This window comes from Erithacus rubecula, assembly GCF_903797595.1.
Source record: "Erithacus rubecula genome assembly, contig: scaffold_157_arrow_ctg1, whole genome shotgun sequence".
NCBI classification, from domain to species: domain Eukaryota; kingdom Metazoa; phylum Chordata; class Aves; order Passeriformes; family Muscicapidae; genus Erithacus; species Erithacus rubecula.
Window position 1 is genome coordinate 15,633 of NW_027636147.1, and position 15,632 is coordinate 31,264.

A 15,632-nucleotide genomic window follows, 5' to 3' on the forward strand; every position below is an offset into this window, starting at 1 on the left:
ATGCATCAGCATGTTGAGTATTCATTGACCTTCATGTATTATTCAAAATCATCCCCAGCCTGTAAATCAGCTTTTATTGTGGCTCCATAAATGATTTCCCTGGGGTTTTGGTTGTTGTCATCCCTATATTCATCCAGGTAGGATAATCCAAGAATGTGAAGAAACTCCTGGTCATCTTTTTACCATTCTCTGAGTTACTCAGATGAACAAAAGCTTTTTAAAATCACCATGTTGTAGTCCAAGAGAAATATATTTATCATACTATTATTTCTAAGTTTTGTTAATAACAGAACTAAAATAAGGTTTACCAAAATTAAACAGATAGCATTCATTTTAATATTGCAAAAAGCCAGTAATATAATATGTAGTTATAATGTGCAGGGACTCCCCAGTCCCCATTCGAGTGCTCCAAGTACCCTCAGTGACTGAAGGGAATAACAAAACAATGTGTTTAGTGAGACCAGAAACTTACAGCAGTGGGGGATAATTCAGACATATCAATCAAAACCAGGCATGATAACAGACATAATTAATAACATGAAATTAGATGATTACCAAGCATTAGAACATTGTACCATAATTCCAGTGTCAGCAACAGCTGATAAACATCCAATCAGTGCAGAATTGGATAATCATCTCTGGAAAATGATTCCCAAGCTCACTTCAAAAATAGGTCCAGATCTCTATTGATGGGGTCAAATTGCCAAGTCAAATGACTCGAGTATTGTTTTGATGCAGGAAACACTTGTGGTCTTTTGGTCTGTGGATGGCAACAAACTGCTGGAGTGCTTCAGTAAGGGATTGGGATTGCATCTGTGCTCTGTCCTCTCACGAGGACCACATGATCATCAGTTTGGAAGAGGTTTTCATTTTTTGGAACTCTGAAAATACTGACAATCATGAGACAACAGAGAGGGAGTCTGGATAAAGGAGATGCATATGCAACTAGAGAAGAAAATATCCTGAAAATGACATGTGTCTCATAGACAATTACACCAAGAGATGCTAAAACATATGAAAAATTCAGCTGCAAATCCAACATTAATATCTTATGAATTATGCCTATTAGAAAAGGGGTAAATTCACATCATGCAATCAACAGTGTTGCAGCAGAACTTGCCTTTGAGATAGAAATGAATCAAAACACAGACCCTTGTTCAGCAAAATGAAAAGGTCCCGGTTTATTCCTAATTATCACTTCAGTAGAACAAAAAGCACACTTAAGAGAAGTCAGTTAATCAGTATTAATACCAAACATTACATGATCAAAATAAAACTGGAACAGAACATTGTCTAAACTTAGTGATACTGAAGCTTAACAGAAATTAAATAGAACAGAATTAACCTAATAGAACTTAGCCTTAGTTAATCTTAATAGATTGTAATTGGACATTACAATATTGCAACTTAACTTAACAGGAAGAGAAACCAACATCTCTTACAAGTTATAGACGTAACTAACCCTAATGCTGTTCATACAAAAAGGCACTAAAAATTCCGAAAAATCTGTGAACAGGACGTTTTTAATGAAGGGATTGTAAAGGATGTGATAAGTATGTTGTGATTCTATGTAATTTGGATTTGAGCATAGATCATGGTAATTGCAATTATTAAGTATAGCTTTATTAGGATTTTTCAAAGTACAGCTTTAATCATTCTGAAAGTACTAAAAAGGTATAAATAATGAAAATGTTGACACATATGTTTTATGGTAAACAGCATTTTTCTGTCCATGCTTAAATATTAACTGCTCATTTACTGGCATTTAATTAAAAACATTTGTGAATAAAGGGTCCCCGAATTAAGGGGGCAGAAACATTATCGGCCTCTAAATATTGTTGGGTATATACATTTCTAATTATTATACTAAAAGCCAACACCATTCTAACTGTGCCACAGTGCACACAGATAGTTTTGAATTCCTCCAGTAAAACAATTTAAAAAATCACCCTTTCCCTTTTTTTGTTTTGTTTCGTTTTGTTTTGTTTCGTTTCGTTCGTTTCGTTTCATTTTGTTTGGTTTCGTTTGTTTTTGTTCTGTTCTGTTTTGTTTTGGCTCAGCACTCGGGCTGCAGACGCGGCGGCAGCTCCGGGACCCCGCGGGGAAACCGGGAGCGCCCCGAGAACGGGGGAGAGGGGGGAATGCCATCCCGCGGGGAAGGGAAATTTTTGCAGTAGGGCATCTATATCTGCAGGGGTTAGATCCCCGCATTGGGAACGAGCAGGTGGCGGTGGAAGCCGTGCGGACCCGCCACGGCACCGAGCCCGAACCGAGCTCGGCACAGCCCTCCCGGGGCTGCTGCACCCCAAACACGGGCGGGGGAAAGAGCAGGGGAAAAGGCAGCAAAAACAAACCCTAAAACTGCACACAGTGGGGAATAAAACAGCGGAAAACAAAGGCAGAACAAGGCTAAAAAGGCACAAAGCACCCGCACCCCCCACTCCCAGCCCAGCAGAGACGCCGGCTGTGCCGAAAAGCCGCGGGCCGAGCCCAGGAGAGGAGGCGAGAGGAGCCCCCGCTCCGGAAAGGAGCCGCGCCGCAGGAAATGCCGGCCGGCCCCAGCAGCTCCAGAGCCGCACACTCCGCGCGGGGGGTTCTCTGTATTTTTTGGCTTCTCAGAGTTTATTTTGGGGTCCCTGTGCTGCTTTTGGGGTTCCCTGTATTTTTTTGGGGTTGTCTGTATTTTCGGGTTCCCTGTGCTGCTTTTGGGGTTCTCTGTATTTTTGAGGTTCCCTGTCCTGATTTTTGGGGTCTCTGTTTTTGGGGTTTTCTATATTTTTGGGGTCCCCTGTGCTGATTTTGGGGTTCCCTGTGTCTGTATTTTTTTTTGTGTTCTCTCTGTTTTTGGGGTTCCCAGTGTTTATTTTGGGGTTCCCTGTGCTGATTTTCGGGTTCTCTCTATTCTTTGGGGTTCTCTGTATTTTTGGGGTCTCTGTATTTTTGGGGTTCTCAGTGTTTATTTTTGGGGTTCTCTGTGTTTTTGGGGTCCTGGTGTTGAATTTTGGGTTCTATTTTTGGATTCTCTCTGGTTTTGGGGCTCTCTGTATTTTTGGGGCTCTCTGTATTTTCGGAGTTCCTGGTGTTTGTTTTTTGGGGTTTCTGGTGCTGATTTTTGGGGTTCTTTCTGTTTTTGGGGTTCCCAGTGTTTTTTTTGGGGTTCCCTGTGCTGATTTTCAGGTTCTCTGTATTTTTGGGGGTTCTCTCTATTTTTGGGGTTCATTATTTTGGGGTTCCCGGTGGTTTTGGGGTTCTCTCTATTTTTGGGGTCTCTGTATTTTTGGGGTTCCCTGTGTTTATTTTGGGGTCCCTGTGCTGATTTTTGGGTTCTCTGTATTTTTTGGGGTTCCTGTGCTGATTTTGGGGTTCTCTCTGATTTTGGGTTCCCTGTGTTTATTTTTGGGGGTCTGATTTTTGGGGTCTCTGCTTTTGGGGTTCTCTCTATTTTGGGTTCCCTGTGTTTATTTTGGGGTCCCCTGTGCTCATTTTGGGGTTCCCTGTATTTGTTTTTGGGGTTCTTTGTAATTTTTGGGGTCCCTCGTGCTGATTTTGGAGTTCTCTCTGTTTTTGGGGTCCCTGTGCTGTTTTGGGGGTCCCCCCGCTGATTTTTGGGGTCCCTGTGCTGATTTTGGAGTCTCTGTTTTTGGGGTCCCCCCTCTGATTTTTGGGGTTCTCTCTGTTTTTGGGATCCCTGTGTTTATTTTGGGGTCCCCGTGCTGATTTTTGGGGTCCCTGTGCTGATTTTTGGGGTCTCTGTTTTTGGGGTTCTCTCTGTTTTTGGGGTCTCTCTGTATTTGGGGGTTCTCTGTGTTTTTGGGGGTCCCAGTGTCTGATTTTGGGGTCTCTGTTTTTGGGGTCCCCGTGCTGATTTTTGGGGTTCCGGTGTTTATTTTGGGGTCTCTGTTTTTGGGGTCTGTGGTTTTGGGGTCTCTGTTTTTGGGGCCCTGGTGTTTATTTTGCGGTCTCTGTTTTTGGGGTCTGTGTTTTTGGGGTCTCTGTTTTTGGGGTCCCTGTGCTGTTTTTGGGGTCCCTGTGTTTATTTCGGGGTCTCTATTTTTGGGGTGTCTCTGTATTTGGGGGTTCTCTGTATTTTTGGGGTTCTCTCTGGTTTGGGTTCCCCGTGTTTATTTTGGGGTCTCCCCAGGCCGGGGGGCGGGGCCGGCAGCGCCGGTGCCCGTGAGCCGGATGGGCCGGGCAGCGGCCATGGGAGGGACTGGGGGAACTGGGAATGGGAACTGGGGAGACTGGGATGGACTGGGAGGGACTGGGAATGGGAAATGAGGGAATTGGGAGGGACTGGGGGAACTGAGGGGACTGGGAGGGACTGGGAGGGACTGGGGGAGACTGGAAGGGATTGGGGGGGACTGGGAATGGAAATGGGGGCACTGGGATTTTGGGGTCCCCCATTGGTGTCCCCTACCTGCCCAGTTTGGAATGGGGTCTGGGGTCTCTGGAACTGGGTCTGGGGTCTCTGGAATTTGGTGTGGGGGCTCTGTTTGGAATTGGGTCTGGGGTCTCTGGAATTGGGTCTGGGGTCTCTGGTGTCAGTTTTGGCTCCCCCAGGGCTGGCGCTGGAATTGGGTCTGGGGGCTTTGGCCAAAGCCGCCCGGATGCGGCTGTGGGGGCAGGAGCAGCGCCAGGCTGAGTGTGAGACCCCAGACCCAAAATCCCCCTGAGACCCCAGACCCAATTGGGGACCCCCAAAATCCCCCTGAAACCCCAGACCCAATTGGGGACCTCCAAATCTCCACCCCCCCAACCAATTTCGTGTCCTCCCCTCCCCAATTTGGGGTCTCTCCCCTCCCCAATTTCGGGGTCTGTCTCCCCAGTTTAGGGTCTCCCACCTCCCCAATTTTGGGGTCTCTCCCCCCCCAATTTGGGTCTCTCCCCTCCCCAATTTAGGGTCTCCCCCCTCCCCTATTTTGGGGTCTCTCCCCCCCCAATTTGTGTCTCCCCTCCCCAATCTGTCTCCCCCTCCCCAATTTGTGTCTCCCCTCCCCAATCTGTCTCCCTCTCCCCATTTTCAGGATCCCCCTCCCCAGTTTTGTCTCCCCCTCCCCAGTTTGTCCCCCAGGCTCCCCCCTGCTGTCAGCAGCCGCTGCCGAGCGTTTGGTGCCGCTGAGCCGGGCCAGGGGGGCGGCGCTGAAACTGGGACAGCTGCTGAGCATGGCAGGTGGGACCCCAAAACACCCCAAAATCACCCCAAAATAAACCAAAAAATATCCCAAAATAACCCAAAAACCATCCCAAAACCATCACAGAAATATGCCAAAAATATCCCAGAAATATCACAAAAACACCCCAAAAATATCCCAAACTGGGACAGCTGCTGAGCATGGCAGGAGGGACTCAAAACACCCCAAAACACCCCAAAAACATCCTACAATAACCCCAAAACACCCCAAAATATCCCAGAAATATCCCATAAACATCACAAAAATATCACAGAAATATCCCAAAAATACCACAGAAATATGCCAAACTGGGACAGCTGCTGAGCATGGCAGGTGGGACACCAAAACCACCCAAATCACCCCCAAAACACCCCAAAATAACCCAAAAACCATCCCAAAATCACCCCAAAAATATCACAAAAACATCCCAAAAAACACTCAAAAAAAATCCAAAAAACATCCCAAAATCACCCCAAAATATCACATAAACAACCCAAAAAACATCCCATAAACAACCCAAAATCACCCCAAAAATATCCCATAAACACCCCAATAGATTTCTCAAAATCACCCTACAAACACCCCAAAACATCCCAAATTTATACCAAAACCACCCCAAAAATATCCCAAAACAATCCCACAATCACCCCAAAACCACCCAAAAAATATCCCAGAAACACCCCAAAATCACCACAAAAACACCCAAAAAATATCCCAAAATACACCAAGAACATCCCATAACCCCATAAACCACCAAATCCCAAAAACTCTATAACCCCAGAATCCCATAACCCCATAACCCCACAATCCCATAACCCCACAATCCCATAACCCCATGTTGGGGGTTGAGTGTTTTTCTGTTACTGTGTCGATTGTAAGAATTTTTCCCATTATCACGCCAATGGAGCTGGCCGGGCTACACCCAGGGTCTCTGATGGGTCCAGACAAAGGGGGTGGGTGGGGACGGCCCCGGAGGGGCCTCTGAGGCTTCCGGGAGGGCACTCGCGTTTCCAGCGAGCTCGGAGGAGGACGCCTGGGATCGTTCAGCCACGCGGCCGAGCACAGCAGAGCCAGACCCTCTGCGATCACCTGCCCTGCATCTGCCCCGTTCCAGCCTCCTGCCTCTGCGGACACAGCTGAACCCCCGGACACACACGGTGAGCGAGGAGCCGCCGCTCCAGCCTGTTCCCGCCCGGGACCGGCGTGGCCGCTGCCGCCCCCCCTTCTGCCTCCGTTCCCGCCTGCCCTCGGCGGCTGCCGGACTTGGGACCAAGTACAGAGACAGTGTGCTTGCATCTAAAGGGACTGACACCGAGTTATCTATTCTGTTCTGTTAGCAATTTTTACAACTGCTGTTTTTCTGCTTGTACGGTTAGATATATTAGTAAAAGAACTGTTATTCCCACCCCCTTATCTCTGCCTCAGAGTCCTTGATTCAAACAATTATAATACTTGGGGGGAATGGAACCAAAGTCTCTATTTCAAAGGGAAACTTCTGCCCTTACTGGTAGACACCTGTCCTTTCAAACCAGGACAATGCCAAACAACACCTAGTGCAAGCTTTTTCAGTGCTGGGGATTCCTAGGGAAATCAAAATAGATAATGGCCCAGCGTACATATCCAAGGAGTTTCTAGAGTTTATCCAGCAGTGGGGAGTGGAACATAAAACTGGCATCCCGCACTCCCCCACAGGTCAAGCTGTGATTGACCATGCCCACCAGACGCTCAAACAGGTCCTGGCTAGAGCAGTTCCACCATGTGGATGTCTCCACAGCAAAAGCTCTGTAAAGCCCTGTTCACTATCAATTTCTTAAATTGCTAATTTGAAAACATGAGTCCTCCTGTGGTATGTCATTTTAACAGCAGTAAACAGTTCAAATTATCTCAGCATCCACCAGTTTTGATTAGGGACCTAGAAACATGGGAAACCAAAGGTCCCTATGAGCTTGTTACCTGGGGACGTGGTTATGCATGCATATCCACTCCCTCAGGCCCTCGGTGGATTCCCCATAAGTGGGTCAAGCCTTTTGTTCCAAAAAATACAGCTCCAGCGGAAGGGGATGAGAAGCAAGTAGCCACTGCTTCAAAAAGAAGATGCTGTTGGAAGGAAGAGAAAAAATCTTCATAGAAGGACCTTCCAGCAGACAAAGACTTTAATGTGTTTTTAAAATGTTTGTTTTTCCTTTTAGAGAAAACCTACCCTCTACTCAACCCCGGAAAGAACCCCTTCCAAGCTGTCTTTTTGTTAACTAGAATCAGAAGATTGTTTCAATGAACTGTTCATAGGCTGGGGACTCACAGGGTGGTGGACTTCTATAGTTGAAACAATTTTGTTATTCTTTATTATTCTTTTCCTTATAGTTGTAGCATTTGAGATCCTCCGTAACTTAATTTTCAAAGCTGTTAATGGTCTCATTTCTACTACCTCAGTAGTCAGCCATATCAAGTTGACAAACAAAAAACAGTCTAATTTTCCTGCAAACTGCAAGTGATGGGCAAATTCATCTTCTGAATCAAAAATGAACACAATGTTTTATTTAGCCTTGTTTTAACAAAAAAAAAAAAAAAAAAAAAAAAAAGGGGAGATGTTGTATTTCATATACTGCTGTGTGTAGCATTGAAAATGGTATCTCCCTAACTTCCCCTGTACCCTGTCCTGTGGTTCAGTCCTTTGCCCTCCCCTTTCCCCTCCCCCCTGAGCTCATTGGTCGGGCTCTGGTTTTACTCCGCCCATGGCGGGAGGTTTAAAATCCAAGGTCCAGGCATTCCCACTTCCTCTTTCTCCCAGCACCACATCCGAAATAAAGATGTGAACACCACCGGGAGAAGGAGCCTCTTTTGTTTCTTTTACCTCCTTCCTGCAGGGCTCTGGGCTTCTTTCTAGTAGCCAGAGGGAAGCTCCAGATCGTCCTAGCATTTTTTTTTTTTCTCTTTGCTTTTCTCAAAGCCTCAGCTTGAAAGTAGCTTGAAAGTAGGGCAGTGGGGCTACCCAGAGGATCCCTTCTCAGGACACATCAGACTTGTGTTGTTGCCCTGTGAAAGTTAATCAGAATAGTCAGTTTAAGCAAACAACATCTTTTAAACATGAATTTTGGGAAGGAAACTCCTTTGTTTCCTAGGTTACTTAATTCAAAGTTAGTGCCTTTTACTGTTAACTGAGATTGTGGCTTTCTGACCTGTCCTACATCAAAATAAAAAAAACCTGTGTCCAAAATTCTAGGCAACTTTTCCATAGCATTGTTGAAAAGTAGGTTTGGAACACAGATGCAGTTTATTTACATTTACAGGTGGCACCAAATGAATATTTATCCAAATTATTCAGCAGTTCTTCAATTAAGGGACTCAATTTTGATGACAAATGGCATATTTATCTTTTACTATCTCTTCAGTCTTTTTCTTCTGCCAAGGATAGTTTCTCTCTGAAATCCTTCATCAATTAATTTGAATACTTCATTATATAACATTCTCCTTGCCATACCCTCTTAAAAAGGCATGCCTGTAAAATTCCTTGAGGGATAGCTTTCTGCAGTTTTTCATTTGTTAGTTTGAGTTTTTGGTGAATGATTGACATGTATGTTTTTCTCTATTTTGAGTCTCTGTTTTCAAGATTTACAAACCCATACTGTTCTGTTCAGGCCACATTTTCTTCCAGCATCTCATTCTTAAACCATTGTTTAAAAGTAAAATAGAAGCAGATTTAGAGATCTCCATTACTGATTTCTTCCTGCTTCTAAAACAAAGGGTTTCTTGGGTGTCTTCTCAGAACTTGGTGGATTGCATAGGCTGCTCTATTGCTTAGGGAAAACAGATTGAGATAATTAAAACAACATTTTAAAAGGAAAGTAAAAGGTAGAGCTAATGTATGGCTGCTGCTGGCAGCATCTGTGTTCCTCTCTAATGCATCTTAATAAGTATTTGTGTCTAGTTCAAAGATATTTTCCATGTTGCAGCAACGTCTCCATAACCTAATTTACTAACACAGTGTTTTTGAAGCAACTGGTAAAAATAACTTTGCTAAAGGGAATTTTCCGTTTGTTCTAGTGCTAAAGAATCTCATTCATATTTTCTGTTTTGTTGGATATGGTATCAATCTGTTATTGCTTTACTTAAAAGACAGGTAAAAACTATTACATTTTACAGTATATCAGTCTTTCTGAATAAAAGGGAAGAACACACTAACAGCAATAACAAGTGTGCAGGATGCAAAAAAAAAAAAAAAAAATCTATTGTACTGAGGTAAGTGTTCTTTTCTGAAAACACTTCAGTAATTTTGCTTCCTGGTACATGAGTCATATGGTATGAGCTTTTTTACTGAAATACTTTTTTTTTCCTGTTACAAACACATTCTCTTATTTCAGAAGAGTTAATAAAATATTGCCATGTGTTTGCAATCACTGAATATATAACTAAGGATATTTAAATATTGTGCAATGTCTGGTATCCCATAAGTTTCCCTCACTGCCCCAAACATCACACGACCTCATCAAAGAGTTCAAGTTACAGAGATCTTTGAAGAGTAGTTATAATTTATACAATTCTGATTACCCTGACAGTGTCAAGAAACAGTTTGGAAAGTCTGCAATTGCTTAAAGAAATGTCAACAGCTTTGCCTCATGGGAGGAGGTTGTTTAAGTTTTGGAAAACAAAAAGGAAAAGACACTGAAAGAACCATATAAAGCATAAATTCACTGCTCTAAATCAAGCAACATTTGAGTTTGGCAAGTTCTACTTCACTTACGTATTTCTGGGAAATCAAATTGTGAGAAATTTGAGTTTTCTGCATATTACTTAATTGTAATTGTGAGGAGACTCAAATAATCCTAATCACCTTTACCCACAGACATAGACATAAATGAATTGAATTAAAAACAGCCCAGTGTTGCACAAATGACAAAGGATCTTCCAGTTCACAACAGTAAACATTTGTAGAAATAGAATGGAGGAGAAAGATTTCACATCAGTAACAGTGGATTTGCCACATCAGTATTTTTTCAGCCTGACAATAAAACAGTTATTAAATATTTTAGCTAAAAAATGGTATTTTAGCTAAAAAAATGGTAATTCTTCATAAACAATCCTTGACTTCTGTCAACACACATATGCAGGGTGAGCATTTGTATTCTCACACATATTCAGTTATACATAGTTGCAAATTACTTTGATAAAGGTCAGTTCAGTTTCTGACTGGGACTGATATTTTAAGAATTTTTTTTAACATAACTTCACAAATAGTCACTCTACAATATCAGGTCTGTCTGCTTTATTCACAAGTCATTTTAGTGACTATCCAGTAAATATGTTACTGTACAAAAACCATAAAGTAAAGGGGATCCAGGAGTGGATCACAATAAAATGTAGAGGTGCCTAGTGTCACATTTTGAAGAGCGAGTTGTCTGAGTGTCTCTCACTTTTGATATTTAACCAACCCTCTCTTCCTGATTACTCAGTGCCAGCTATCAAGTGTCATTTACCCAGGTGGCAAACAACTCACTGTGTAATTGATGGAAGTTGTCTGTTCAATTGTAGTGAAGATCAGATTGAAATACTGGCAGGTAATGCTGAACTTTAAGATATTCTGGAAGGATTTCTTCTTGTCAGGGGTGCTGATTTGACTTCATCATCATCTCAGGTCCAGGGCACAAAGTTCTCAGGTGACAGCAGCCAGTTTCTGGAGCAAGGTGTGGCCAAGTGAGATAACAATGCTCCATGTTTGGTTACCCCACACACATTCTTCCATCCCCTTGCCTCCAAGGAGGAGTAGGAGCTCAGATTGGTGCAGAAAAATCCATGCAGCAACACTGTTTTAGCCTGGATTTAAATTAACTTAGCCTGAATTTCTGTGAAAGACCATTTTTTTCCAATGCAAAATTAATATAGAATGCTTTCTGCTGTTGGCAAAGGATTTTACTTAAGAACTCCAGGAATAGGGTAAAAGATATTTTTGGTCAGCTCTGCTGTGATTTCATAACTGACAAATCTGTCAAATTTGAAAAGAAAACTTGAAACACTAGCTGAAATATAAGTTTTTCAGGTATTTTCTGTCTCTTCCTTGACTACAAATAAAATCATATTAGAGAATGGTATTGTGAATATCATTTTTTTTTTCCTGAGTGCCTGATTAAGAAGGCAGATAAATCACACCAGCAGGTTGTGTCTAGTATGAACCAGACTAGTTTAGCTGCTGTTCTCCATCCCTTGCAATTTTTTGAAGCCTTCATGGTTTCATATAGAACCCACTTCTTCCTGAGAGAATTGTTTAAAGAGCTAGTTAGATGGAAGCACTATGGAAAAAGGAGAGATGAATTCTAGAGCATTTTGTGTGAGCGTTGACATGTTTCATTTGTGTTTGATGATCAGTTGCACATGCATAGATGGGAACACCTTTGCCATTAATCTCTCCTAAGCAGCAGTTTGTATGTGAGCATGTTCAAACATCACATACCTCAGCTTTTCAAATACAGAGCTCATTTTCTAATGCAAGGCTCACATTTGCAACAATTAATTGCAATATAATAGAATGTCTACTCCAAGAACAACACAAACTACTTTTCCTTGCCTTCATTTTAATATACCAGACTAAAATAGACACTGAGATATCTCAAACACAGCCATGACATTTGCCTCATTAGGTCTGCAAAAACTATCTGCTGGGCATGAAAAGGTTTGGAAGGAAGGGAGATGCCAGAAGTAGCATGGGCAACACACAAAGAGAAAAAATGACACAATTGACAAGCACATGAATAGATGCCTTTAATAGCTGGATGCAACATAGAGCAGCTGTATGCAGCTTGGCATTTCTCTGGACTAATATACTAATTGACCAAAGCATGGAGAAAAAAAAAAAAAAAGAAAAAGAAAGAAGTCACTGGTCTTTAGTTTGGAGGGTTGTGCAATATAGCAATTCTTTTGGTGTATCATCAACACCAATAAATGTTTGTGGAGAGACAGAAAGAAAGAGAACACCAGTCCATAGCAGAAACAGCATGCAGGGGGGAATGTTAAAGTTTTGTTCACGCTTGCATCAGTCAGGTACTAAAAAGACTCAGAGTAGGATGAGTGTGGGGCAAAACACAGATTTTGAGACAACAGGAAGTTGTCACAACACTTCCACTGTTACTGGAAATTGGCATGATTTGCATAGTACTCAAAAGAGCTTTAGGGGAAAGTAATGAAACAGACTAGGCAGATGCTCAATTATTTTTTTTTCATAAACTATTGCTAAATATCACATAAAGAGTCAATATCACAAGTAACCACAAACAGAAAGAATATCCAATGAGATGAATTAATGAAATTTAGGAGTAAATAAGCTCTCTCCCCATTACTATAAGTGTAATTTTACATCACCTTTATATAATTAAAAAAAAAAAAAAAGTTTTTCCTCAGTTTCAAACCTGTGATTTAAAAGTGTGCAAGTCTTTTTACAGAAACAAATTCAGTCCCACTCATGCCTGTCCATTTGCATAGCATGCAGTTTCAAATGTGATTTATTAGTAAAATACATTCTTTAATGACTTGCCTTGTTTCTTAATGAGTTAATGTGGAAGCAGAGGGAAAAACTCCCCCCTTCCCATCTCCCCCACCTCATGCACTGGGACAATCTTAATGTTAAACCTGCTTTTACTGCACTGTGAGAACAGCTGTCTGAACCATATCAGCATTTTGCATGCATTGTAAACTGAGGGGAAAGAAAAATAAGTTAATTGAAAATGTGCTGCAGTTTGTGCCAGTCTTGTTCATGTCACCCTGAAAGAATTCCCACCCCTGACACACACAGCTTCAAGAGTTTACAGTTTATCTGTGAGACTCAAGATTTGCATTACATAGAAAGTGCCAGTTTTTTACAAATACATGGAAATCCAAAGTTTCCTATTCTTTTTTGTTGCTAGAATATGTTTGAAAACCCAGGAAGATGGTTATGAAGTAAAATTTAGATTTAATTAATTTAGATTAAATTTAGTTTGTCATGTTGCTCAGAAGGGTAGAACCAGGTGACATCACTGAGTACAACAGCAAGAAAAATATTTTTGCTTAACAGTTATTTTCCACTTAGTCAAATTAAAAAATAAACCAATCAACCAACCAATGATGGCAACAATAGTATATTTAAATTCACAAGATGATACAAGTTTTTTGCTAAAGGAATGAGATCTAAGAAGCTGTTCAGACCAAACCTTCTCAGTAGACTGTGAGCTCTTCTATATTTATAGTTGGTAGAACTTACCAACCTTCATTTTAATGTTCCTCCTAGTCATATTGGAACATAAAAATATTGAAATATAAAAATTACCTATAATCATATCAAATTTTCCTGATGGGTCTCAGAAAGATGTCCAGAAAAATAAAATTAAAAAAAACAAAATTGAAAATCAAGTGATTGATTCAGAGGATAAAAGATTTACAATTCCAAAATGGACTAATAGTTGTCATTAGCACTTATAGTCTTCCAATAATCAGTAGGAAAAGATTCACTGCTGGAACCACGAAAGATTACAGTATTTTAATGACTACAGAATAATGACCACATGCAAGTATATAACCAAACTTTGCTCATTTACAAATTGGAGAGTAGCAGAGAAAGATGAATGGTGGGCTCACTTCTGCTTATTAAAGGCTTTTTTTGTGTCAATGCATCAAAGGCAAAGAAACTAAAATCCAGTAGATGTAGGTCTCCAGGGAGGACAGCGAGTCAGGGATTTTCTGATGAAAGTTTTTTTCCATAAAAATTGGATTGCCTGAAGGAATGTATGAACCAGTTTAGATGAGAAGACCCTTGGGAAATAGCTAATTTTTGCTTACCTCTAAATAAGTAAAATCGGTAAAAATTAGAGCACTTAACTGGAATACAGAACATCTCACCCAACTTCATGCCAGAGATCTCTCCTAGCCACTAAGCTGCTAAGAAAGCTTGACCATTTCTTTTGGAAAACAAAATGAAAACAGAGAAGAGAAGAGAAGAGAAGAGAAGAGAAGAGAAGAGAAGAGAAGAGAAGAGAAGAGAAGAGAAGAGAAGAGAAGAGAAGAGAAGAGAAGAGAAGAGAAGAGAAGAGAAGAGAAGAGAAGAGAAGAGAAGAGAAGAGAAGAGAAGAGAAGAGAAGAGAAGAGAAGAGAAGAGAAGAGAAGAGAAGAGAAGAGAAGAGAAGAGAAGAGAGAAGAGAAGAGAAGAGAAGAGAAGAGAAGAGAAGAGAAGAGAAGAGAAGAGAAGAGAAGAGAAGAGAAGAGAAGAGAAGAGAAGAGAAGAGAAGAGGAGTAAGAGACATCCAAGAAAACCAACTGAGTGATGGTCACTGTGCTCACTTTAGATGTGAAAAATTAAGTCTGCAGTACACCTAATCAAGATAAAGTCAGCCCCTTAAGGTTCAAGCAAGTACCCTGCTAGCTTAGACAATGACTACCCTGATAAATATAAGAACTGATCACTAGATTTCCAGGGAAAAGTTTGAGGTTTCCTGAGTGCATGATAATATAATGATAGCAACAAAGTCCTGAGAAGCACCAGCAGATAGGAGCACCTGAAGACTCACTTTTCATCACTGATTTGCACACCCACTGTGAGTCATGCTAGGGACAGCACAAGTCTTACAGAACATACTTAAAATTCACATTACAGTGGCAATTTGGCTACAAGCTTCAAGGATGATTTTATGTCAGTTCTGGGTATGGACAAAATTACTTTTGCTATCATTCTACTTTGTAAGAAGGCACAGAAAAATGGCACTGAGGCACAAGGTGTGCAGAGCAGCCCTCCACACACACTCCACTGTTTTCCCCAGCTGAGTCCATGCTCCATTAAGAAAATTAAGGAGAGAATCCCCTTATTTCACTGCTCCAGGTGTCAGTTTGCTTTTTTTCCACTGAGTGCAGAATACCAACACATGAAAATCCTTTGAAACATTGCCACTGTGGTTTCTTTCTTCCCAAACAGACTGGGCCAAGCCACTGAGAGCCAATGGCTGACTCTACACTGGAGTAAATGGAGAGCAGCATCAGAGTAAGAGGAGATGCTCTAAATTTCAAATGGGCTTAGTTGAAGTGAGACCACCATCCTTAACTAGTCTAATTACAGTATAGGATTTGATTTGGAAAGTTTATTTTTAATAAACATATCTTGAGGTGCATTGCATGCTTCTTGAAAAGGCTTCAGAAGTACAATTGCACTTTACAGATCTGTGAAAAAGAACAGATATGCCTTGTCTTTGGAATGGTGCAGCCCCCTCCTTCAGTAGTGCTGCCTCCTTGTGGACAAAACCGATACTGCAGACCCCAACCCCCTCAGTAGTGCTGCCCCATTGTAGGCAAAACCTGAACTGCATCCCCCTTACCAAGTACTGCTGCCCCCTTGTGGAAAAACCGGTACAACAGCATCCCCTCAAACCCCTTTTAGTGCTCCCCACTTGTGGACAAAACCGCTATTGCAACCCACCAGAAGTGCTGCCCTGTTGTAGACAAAACCGTTACTGC